Below are 10,003 nucleotides of genomic sequence, written 5' to 3'. Positions count from 1 at the left end.
CACCTTCACATTGCGGCGTGAGGGGCAATGAAACGGCAGACGCCCTCGCAAGGGAGGGTGCTTTGGCAGCCACACACCTCGAAGCACCAAGCACGTACTTACAAGCAACGGCACAAATCCGAGCACTCATTCATGAGAAGTGGTTAGAGTCCTGGGAGGAATCCGACAGAGCACGTGGTGTCTGGCAACACATGCGTCACCCAGATCGCGACGATCCATGGTGGCGACTGAGGAGGTCAGAGCAGTCAATTATTGCGCAGTGCAGAACGGAACACTGTCCTGTTGGGGCATACTTTGCCCGGTTCCGCACGAACTTTGACTCCCGATGCCGTCACTGTGGAGAGAGCGTCGAAACAGTGTCGCACGTCTTGTATGAGTGTCCCCAGCTCCGCGAGCTAAAGGGGGACTTGTCTGAGCAGTCACTCGACTTGTATGGTAGCTATGAGGAACTACCACGGACGGCTAAGTTTCTTGCCAGAGCACTACGGGAGGACTAGTCCTTCCTACTCTGATTTTTCAATAGGAGTTCATCTCAGGTGACATGACGCACCCCTGCGGCGCTCCAGTGCTACGCTCACACGTGCCTGACACATGACCGTTCACTTTTACATATTGTGGGCGTATGATAAGAAAAATTAGAATTCAAGCTTGTATGTTTGTATCTCTATATTATAAAGTAGAATGTGAGGTGTATGTATGTATGTATGTTACTTATAGACATCAAAACCGCTTGATCAATCTTGATAAAACTAGGCAGGAATGTTCCTTGGGTACTAACTTAGACCGTAGTGTATGTATTGTAGCCCTAAAACAAACTTAAGAGCCTCAAAAAAAAAAAAAAGTTGTCTGACTCTATTACAGCTATAGTATTTTATGGATCTAGGCCATGTCTACAATGTTGACAAGAGAAAAGATCGAAAGGATTTAGATCTAGATCTAATTTTAAGAAATACACTTTGCGCAGATAGTTTTTTACTTTGACACATGAAAATACAAAGGAAGGTCCATTGATTTCATTATATAATAAAATTAACCTTCAATTTTGTGTTTCAAAAGCATTTTTTACATAAATTAGTTCCTGATATCTGTGACTACAGATTTCCTGGCGAACTTTTTTTCATTAGACAATACCGTAATGAATGGCGTACTAAAAATTAATTCGTTTAATTGTTTACTTTATAATCCCATCCCTAGATCTAAAACTCTAATTCAACTCTAAGATGATAAAACTTCTCTTCGCACAGATAGTTTTATACTTTAACACATAAACATATTAATTAAAGTCCATTCATTTCATATTTTGATCAAATAAAAATTCAAATTTGGTTTTCTAAAGCTGCATTCGTTTACGCAAGCTGCGAAGCCGAGTTGAGATAGGCTTAGATCTATATTCATTCAAGAATCGCGTACTAAAAAATATTTCGTTGAATTGTTCACTTTATAATCCCATTCATTTAACAAAGCTATCGCTCTTTTTGTTTTTAATAGATAAGAATGTATCGACTTCGGGTAAACCGATTTTCGCAAAACTAATTGTATTTTTGTAGCGAAAGAGAAATAACGTGAAAGGATCATTAGCTACGTTTAACATACATCTAAATCCAATCCACTAGATTATTCAAAAGCATTTTTTACATAAATTAGTTCCTGATATCTGTGTGACTACAGATTTCCTGGCGAACATTCTTTCATTCGACATTACCAAATGGTTACACATTAACACATCTCTCTACTGAGTCTATTCCTAGGCCTAGGTCTAAAACTCTTATTGAACTCTAAGATGATAAAACTTCTTTTCGCAAAGATAGTTTGATGCTTTAACACATAAACATACTAATCATTGTCCATTCATTTCATATTTTAATCAAATTAACATTCAAATTTGTTTTTCTAAAGCATTTTTAATACATTCGTTCGCTGTTCACTAAAGCTACGTGGCCGTGTTGAGATAATCCTATATTCATTCATGAAAAAAGATCTCGCATGCGCAACACAGAATGAACTCTATAAAAGCCAATTTTTAACTCTAGATTAGTGTAGATTTAGATCTATGTCTACCTCAAGATCTACTTTATACTTTATACACATGAACATACAAAATTTAGTCTATTCATCTCAAATTTTAATCAAATATATGTAGGCCTACAAGCAAATGTTTTAATTTGAAAAAAAAATGGATTTAAGCCTATTAGCAATTTTGATTTGATAGCTTCATTCACACTATTTTTACATTGACACATTTGCTTTACTTATTACATTCTTATTTCGTTAAATTATGACTATATCGACAGTAATGCGCAAATAAAGACCCACGGGTCGCGGGTAACATATGTCTAGTATATTATAAAGTAGAACGTGAGGTGTATGTATGTATGTTACTTATAGACATCAAAACCGCTTGACCAATCTTGATAAAACTTGGCAGGAATATTTCTTGGGTACCAACTTAGACCGTAGTGTATGTATTGTAGCCCTAAAAATAACTTAAGACCCTTAAAAAAAATAAAGTTGTCCGACTCTATTAAAGCTATAGTATTTATGGATCTAGGCCATGGTTAACAATGTTGACATGAGAAAAGATCGAAACGATTTAGACCTAGATCTAATTTAAAAAAATACACTTTGCGCAGATAGTTTTTTACTTTGACACATGAAAATACAAAAGAAGATCCATTGATTTCATTATATAATAAAATTAACCTTTAATTTTGTGTTTCAAAGGCATTTTTTACATAAATTACTTCTTGATTTCCTGGCGAACATTCTTTCATTAGACCAGTGATGCCCAACCTTATTTGGTCTGCGGGCCATTTTAATTTTCGGCATTCGTGTCGCGGGCCATATCACCAAAAATAAAAAAAATATATACAATAAGCTATTTGTAATAGTTTTATTTGTGGACCTTATTAAATAAATTAATGTGATGCATGAAGTTTGTCCAAAACCATCTTCTGAATATCTGGCTGCATAGATAAAACACCCAGCTGGAGCACTGAATCTAGATGTTTATCCATGAGGCAATGACGTCACATGGTTTTCACCCGTTTCATCATTGAAAAAGTTTGTTCACACAAATCAGTGCTTGAAAACATTGTGATCATCCTTAGCACTTGTTTTCGAAGATTTGGAAACGTTTCTGCAGGTAGCATGGAGTAGAAGTCAACAGTCTGCATCACTTGAAATTTGTCAAGCAGTGATGTCTGGCTTTGTAAGTTAATCAGTTCCAGTTGTAGATCTGTCGGAGCACTTGACACATCGGCAGCAAACGGATTTTCAAAAAGACGGATTTTTTAAATTCTGAAAATCCACAAATCTTTCACTGAAATTATTCATCAAGATCCTCAGAAGTTGGATCATTCTTTCTTTATGGAAAGACATATTTAGCTGCTTATCATTTTGTAGAGAGGTACAGGTTGGAAAGTGGACAAGATGCTACTTTTCCGCCTGTTGAATGAAGAGTTGCAATTTTTTTTGGAAAGAATATGTCTGCATACACATGCGAAATCAATTTGTCTTTCCCTTGTAGTTTGGTGTTGAGTTCATTTAGATGTGATGTTGCATAAAATAGCCAAATCCCACAACCATGAGGGAAAGTTCTGTTGTGGCACTTGTTTTGATTTATCGGTCATAAATATTTCAATTTTCCGTCTCAAATAAAAAAAAAACGTTTTAATACCTTTCCTAGCTTAACCAGCGCACTTCACTGTGAAATAGAACGTCTTCATATTCGGACTCTATTTCTGTCAGAAAATCTTTGAAAGTTCTGTGATTCCACGCTCTGTGATTTGATCACAATCATCATCACATGGTCCAGATTCAAAACCTTTCCACAGAGATTTTGTTGGTGAATGATGCAGTAAAGCCGCGGGGGTTCCTTTCCATTTGACTCAACAACTTTTTAAATAACTCTTACTGTCAGCTCGCTGTGACATCCAACCATATTTCTAGCGCCATCAGTAGTCACTCCAACTCATTTATTCCAAGGAAGAGCAAGGTCCTCTATGATGGTGGACACTTCTTCGAACAGGTCTTCTCCAGTTGTAGTCCCATGCATGCTCCTCATAGCTGCTAACTCCTCTGTTATATCAAAATTGCTGTTGGTACCGCGATTAAGTACCAAGAGTTGCGCAGTATCAGTTATGTCAGTGGACTCGTCAGCAGCAATAGAAAACATTTCGAATTCTGCTGCTCTGAATGAAGATTTACCCCCATATCTTCCACTCGCCTTGTAATGGTCATGCGAGAAAGGCTGACAGCTTCTACTGCATTCTTCTTCTTAGGACACATTTCTTCCATCACTGCTAGCAAGCACTTTTTTTTTACACATTCGCCATCGGAAAAAGGCTTCATTGCTCTACTTAAGATGTGAGCAACTATGTAGCTGGCCCTTATCGCAGACTCATTTTCTGGTCTCTTTTTGTTAAATCATCTCGTCAATCCCCCAATCTCTAGTCAAAACTTGACAATCTTGTTCTCACGGCTCCAACCGTGAATGCCACCATATGTGTTTGGCTTCATAATGCCTTTTAATGTTATGTTCTTTAAAAACAGCCACTCTTTCTTTACAAATCAAACATTCCACAAAAAAGTGAAGGTCTGTCCACTTTTCCTGAAAGTTTCTACATTCAGAGTCCATTTTTCGTTTCTTAGGCTCTCCCATTTCAGTAAATCACAAACGTTAAACACTACGGTACCAATCGCTTTGATATAAAAAGTAAACGACCAAAAACGATGCATCAATGATGTGCTGTGATGCACACACTAGGTGTCAAGGACACGGCTAGCTCAAGACAGTAGCGGAATTTTCAAAGAATTAAAAATGGCTGTCAAGTTTTATCGCCATTGAAAAAAACAACAACACTTGTGTTCTTACAATAAAAAAAATATTTACTATGAATACCAAACATAAAGATGGAATTCATCAAAGAATGAGTGAGAATCCTAACTTAAAGAGAATATTTTTTCAACATTCTAATTTTTTTTATATTTTTTTTTTTACATTTTGTTCCAATGCTTTGGCGGGCCGGATAGAAGCACGTCGCGGGCCGGATCTGGCCCGCAGGCCGTAGTTTGGGCATCGCTGCATTAGACAATACTGTATTGAATCGCGTACTAAAAATTAATTCGTTTAATTGTTTACTTTATAATCCCATCCATAGATCTAAAACTCTAATTCAACTCTAAGATGATAAAACTTTTCTTCGCAAAGATAGTTTTATACTTTAACACATGAAAATACTAATTATAGTCCATTCATTTCATATTTTGATCAAATAAACATTCAAATTTGGTTTTCTAAAGCATTTTTAATAGACTACATTCGTTTACGAAAGCTGCGAAGCCGAGTTGAGATAGGCCTAAATTCATTCATGAATCGCGTACTAAAAATTATTTCGTTTAATTGTTTACTTTATAATCCCATTGATTTAACAAAGCTATCGCTCTTTTCGTTTTTAATAGATATGAATGTATCGGCTTCGGGTAAACCCATTTTCGCAAAACTAATTTTATTTTCGTAGCGAAAGAGGAAAAACTTGAAAGGATCATTAGCTAAAATTAACATACATCTAAATCCAATCCACTAGATTAGTAAACACAAACTTAGACCCACAGGCCGCATATATATATATATATATATATATATATATATATATATATATATATATATATATATATATATATATATATATATATATATATATATATATATATATATATATATATATATATATATATATATATATATATATATGCCAACAACAACATAAAGCCATCGTGTTTTTTTTTGTCTGATTAGTTTTATAAACTTTTTGAACGTCATAATATCCAATAAATTAAATTCCTGTTTTTTAGCAGCCCCCGAAAGGGGAAAAGATTTTGTGTAAAATGTCTGTCCGTCCGTCCCGTTTAGATCTCGTAAACTATAAAAGATATTGAAAATCCGACATCATAATATTTTAGACCATTGAAAGTTCTGATGCAATGGCTACTTTTTTTCTGTTTATCTGAAAGCGAAAAATATAATTTTTAAATCACTTATGCGAGCAGTTTTTTCATAAAAATACACCACTTTTACAACTATTCACTATTAATAGTAACAAACACTGGAGGCTTTTTAGTAGGGGAAACTACATTTTCGCCATATTTTTAATACATTTATGCAAATGGTTTTATTTTTTTTTTAAATTACTTCTTTTCAAAAAGAAAAAACCTATTTAGTTTGCATATAAGTTGGGCATAATTTAAAACAACAATTAATAAGTAGTTTTTCATATTATCGTGTGAACTACAATGTCCACGAAAGCAATCAAAACACATAACTAAGGGATTTTTTTTTTTACGGAAATGTTTTCTATCTTGAGGATTTGAATAAGAGATTGACCCTTTACAAAACAATTAGATAGATTAGATAATAATAATCTTTATTGTCGGTATGGAAATTTGTCTTACAATTAGTGCATTACACCAAACAAAAAACATTATAACTGTAAGAAACCAAAGTGTACATTGGCACATGACTCACTCATAATTTACATGTGACAAAGTTTATATCAGATTGTTCTTATTTAATGATTTGATTGCCAGTGGAACAAAAAAGTGTTAGTGTCTGTTTGTCTTTGCTATCGGTGTCTTGTATCTCTTTTGTGATGGTAAAATCACAAAATCCTGACAGAAAGGGTGATACTTTATTTCGAGGATTATTAATATTCATCTTAATATTCATCTAATTTTAGTCCGTATTTCCCTACCAACCCCCACTCTTTTCCTCTTCTCGCTAGACTGAGTCCGCAACCTTGGCGATAGCTAGGCCGCGTCTTGTCACTTATCTCCCCTTGACCGTGGGAAACTAAACACTCAGTTTCGTACTTTTGTCTTAGGCGCCAGATGTCCGGCTTTCAAGTCAAAGCCACCTTGGATGAAAAACGATTCATTATTTCTTCTACCCCACCCACGTCTCTCTTTGATCAAGGAGATTATTCGTTTCACCACGCCTGTTAGCCCTTCCAAGGTGCAACTTTCGTCGGACCACCTACGTGAGAGATAATCTTTGACCTATCGCATTTCCTGTTTCAGCCCATCTCTTCCGGACCTTTGTAAGGTAGGATTGAGACTCCACAAGAACTGAATCACCGGCGACCCTCTATCCGCTAGAGCGCCACCTCCAGCTGCAGAACCTCAAGCCAGAACACAGCCAACTGCGACCCAAGCAGGACAACCAGCTAAGTTCAGAAGACAAAGTGACATACTCTCTTATTAAGTGCAAGAGTGATGATTAAATATAGTATTGATTAGAGATAGATGCAAACCCTCCCCCTTTTTATTCTTCTATGTAAATATTTATGTTAATAAATATTCATCAATTTTTAACTTTTCATCTCTCTTTCATTGCTTGTCTCGTTGCGTGCCTGCTCCCGACTTATATGCTGACGGGTCGGTGTGTGATAGCTTCAAAAATAATCATCCCCTAGACATTAAACAAGCCAAACACACGTCACACGCGAAAACCTGTCACAATGCTAAAGAACAGATTCTCTGATGAGAGCATGGAGACTGAACAGCATGCCAAAACCAACAATCCGGGAGAACCCGGAGACATCATGTCTGACACAGGTTCTCCACAGAGAACCCAGCCAGACACCCCAACCTCTACTGAATTAGAGGTTGACCAACTCCCTGAGGGAAGAAATCAAAGCGGAGAGGATACCCGGGTTGAGGGAGGAGGAAATAGCCTCCACTCTAACCAGAGGGATCTCCCCTCTCCATAGAAAAATACTTCCAAAAGGGGGTGTCCTCCTCTCCACCGAAACTTAAGTCAAAAAATACTAAGGACACTGGAATAAAGGGAAACCCCTCCGGGGGCCTTCCAAGGCCTAATAGATCCTAGTAGGTCATTTAGAATAAGCCATGGATTCCTTAATTGTACAGTGGAACTGTAGTGGCATCAATTATGAGGAAATGCAGCTACCGATGGACTCTGAGACTCCTGCAGCTGTCTGCTTACAGGAAACATTTCTGAAAGATAGCATCAGTTTCCAAAGCTACAGTGATTACAGCAGGAATGTTGAGGTTGCAGAGAGAGCATCAGGTGGAGTCTGTATCCTTGTGAAGGACAGCGTTCCCATGAGAGGGTAGAGCTACAGACCACACTACAGGCCGTAGCAGCTAGGATAACCCTTCACAACGTTATCACTTGCTGCAGCCTTATCTACCACCAAGCGCTAAATTAAACCCAACAGACATGGAGGACCGATTGAAACATCTCTCTCGGCCCTATATAATTCTTGGAAATTTCAATGCCCATAACACTATGTGGGAATCCAAAAACACAGACACAAGAGGTCATATGCTGGAGGATACCTTCCTCCAACATGATTTATGCGTACTTAATGATGCATCACCGACCTACTTACGACCAGGAACTGGATCTCTCACGTGCATTGACCTCACCGTATGCGTCCCCGGACTTCTGGACGATTTTAAATGGTCAGTTAGCAATGATCTACGGGGAAGTGATCACTTCCCAATCATCATAACTAACAATCTCCCCTCATTGATTGGGTCGACCTCAGCGGTGGAAACTGAATAAGGCCGATTGGGAACAATTCAAAAAAAGATGCTCCGAGGATATCCCAGAAAATATCCTTGATGGTCAGAATCGAGCTGATATCTTTGCTAGCTAGCTACTTAGTATAGCCAGGAAAGTTGTACCCCTAACCTTCGCAAATCCAAAAACGGCCTAACAAACCATGGTTTGATACGGCTTGCAAAAGTGCTATTGGCGATAGGAAAAAACGACATTTATAAAGAATCCTTCCCAGGAAAACCTAAAGCTATTCGGGATAGCTTGAGCAAGGCTAGACAAACCATACGGTCAGCCAAAAGGAATTCCTGGAGGAAATTTGTCGGCAGTCTGGATGCCAAAACTTCTGCTAGAGTTAGGTAGTTAGTTAGGAGTCTCTTCTGCTAGAGCGGTTTGGAAGGCAGTAAGGTGAATCAAATGGAAAGAATCAAATGCAATAGGGCATTTGAAAAACCAGGGACGAACTGTCACGCCCCCCAGAGAAAGAGGTGACTTCCTTGCAACCTCAATAGCAGATAAATCATCAACTGCACACTACAAGCCAGAATTCCAAAAAGTCAAAATCAGGGAGGAAAGACACCCCCACAGATTTCAGATCAGAGAACAATGAAGACTACAATAAACCGTTCTCGCTTGAGGAACTCGATGGACTAATCACACGATACAGCGCCTGGAGATGATGAAATCCATTATCAGTTCCTCAAACATCTTACCGATTCTTCATTGGCAATCCTTCTAAAAATCTATGGCAAACAGGCGCTTTCCCAAACAGCTAGAGGAAAGCCAGTTATACCGATACCCAAACCGGGAAGAGATGGATCTGACCCAGCTAACTCTCGACCAATAGCACTAACAAGCTGAATCTGCAAAACCATGGAAGGAATGATAAACAATACGCTGGTCTGGTACATTGAAAGAAATAAAATCATCTCCAACTACCATCTGGTAAGGTTGGAAGTTTTAATGCATTCCTTAGACGAGAACATCTAGTAGCTGTATTCTTTGATATAGAAAAGGCCTATGATACAACCTGGAAACATGGCATTCTACGTGACCTGGAGCTTATGGGGCTTAAGGGACACCTCCCCTGCTTTGTGAAGGAATTCCTAAAGGACAGGAACTTTCAGGTTTCAGTGGGCTATTCAGCTTCTGACACTTATGACCAGGAAATGAGTGTACCCCAGGGCAGCATTCTCTCAGTGACCCTATTTAACATAAAAATAAACAGCAATATAAATGCTCTGTCCCCTGACATAGAGTGCTCTCTGTATGTTGATGACTTTGTCATTCTTACATATGGCCAAAACATGAATACTTTAGAAAGAAAATTACAACTATATTTAAATAAAATTCAAAATTGGGCAAACGATAATGGTTTGAAATTTTCGGACTCCAAAACAGTTAGTATACATTTTTGTAATT

This window comes from Biomphalaria glabrata, chromosome 7 (assembly GCF_947242115.1).
Source record: "Biomphalaria glabrata chromosome 7, xgBioGlab47.1, whole genome shotgun sequence".
NCBI classification, from domain to species: Eukaryota; Metazoa; Mollusca; class Gastropoda; family Planorbidae; genus Biomphalaria; species Biomphalaria glabrata.
Note: the sequence above shows the minus strand (reverse complement) of the source record.